Consider the following 1135-nt stretch of genomic DNA (forward strand, 5'->3'; position numbering starts at 1 on the left):
TACTCCCTTTATTACTTGGTGCGTGCACTTGCGCACTTGAGTTGGAACTAAGGGACGAATCTGTGTTCTGCAAGAACAGAGGAACGTCCCATTTCAGAAGTTATATTTTTCCACCATCAACAAACCACCCAACAAGTTTTTGGCGCCGTTGCCGGGGATAGAAACATTAACTGTTGTTCTTATCATTGTTTTCTAACACATAGGTTGTATATCTGACTTTACTTTTATATTTTTGTTCTCTTTATCACTGAATCTGTTGTGCATATATATATACCCTGTGCTATTGGTTTATGAGTGAAGAGTCTGAAACAGACTCTAACCACTCCATTGAAGTACATGAGTTTCTCTTTGATCCTGAGCCAGAATGCACACTCCATAGGAGAAGAAGGAACCTCAGAGAAGGATTTCCTAAAAACATGGTTGATCGCAATAATAACAATGGAGAGGTTCCCCCTGAACAGAACTTCAGAACTTTGGCTGCTCCTTTCAGGAACAAACCAGATAGGGGAGTAATCATTCCCCCTGTAGCACCAAATTTTGAACTAAAACCTATCATGTTCCACATGATTAGGGAAGCATAGGTCTACAATGGACTCCCTGCAAAAGATCCTTACATACACCTCACAACATTCCAAGATATTTGTGATAATTTTAAAGTTGTGGGTGTAACAGAGGAGAGCATGAGAATGAGGTTGTTCCTCACTTCTTGGGCTTAAAAGCTAAAACATGGATGAAAACTTTCACCCCCGGATCAATCCACACATGGGAAGAACTCTCTAACAAGTTCATAGAGAGGTTTCTCCCAATGTCTCGACAAGCTGATGTTAGAGTTGAAATCTCCAACTTCAGAATGTTTTATGGAGAAAATCTCTATGAAGCATGGGAGAGATAAGAGGACATCATAAGAAAATGTCCAATCCATGGGGTAGAGAGTTGGGGAGTGTTACAATCTTTCTATAAAGGACTTGACCATACTTCTCAATCTCGCCTAGATCTTGCTGCAAGAGGATATTTCTTTACAGGAACACTTGAATCAAGATATGAAATCATAGAAGGGACTGCTGAAAGATGTCTCCAATGGCCAATAGACAGAGTGAGCCGAGTGTGGAAGCCAGGCATGCTAGAACTGGATAAA

General features: G+C 40.6%; 1 non-coding gene across 1 annotated transcript; it reads right to left on the reverse strand.

The window, feature by feature from the left end:
- Nucleotides 1–820: 820 nt before the first annotated feature.
- Nucleotides 821–927, reverse strand: LOC133296543 (small nucleolar RNA R71). Its single transcript, XR_009749522.1, has one exon. It is a non-coding gene; the product is annotated as a small nucleolar RNA R71 (small nucleolar RNA).
- Nucleotides 928–1135: the final 208 nt, after the last annotated feature.

The sequence above is a fragment of the Gastrolobium bilobum genome, unplaced genomic scaffold (genome assembly GCF_033153095.1).
Source record: "Gastrolobium bilobum isolate Gb01-03AN ecotype WA unplaced genomic scaffold, APGP_CSIRO_Gbil_v1 utg3798, whole genome shotgun sequence".
In the NCBI taxonomy this organism is placed as follows: Eukaryota; Viridiplantae; Streptophyta; class Magnoliopsida; order Fabales; family Fabaceae; genus Gastrolobium; species Gastrolobium bilobum.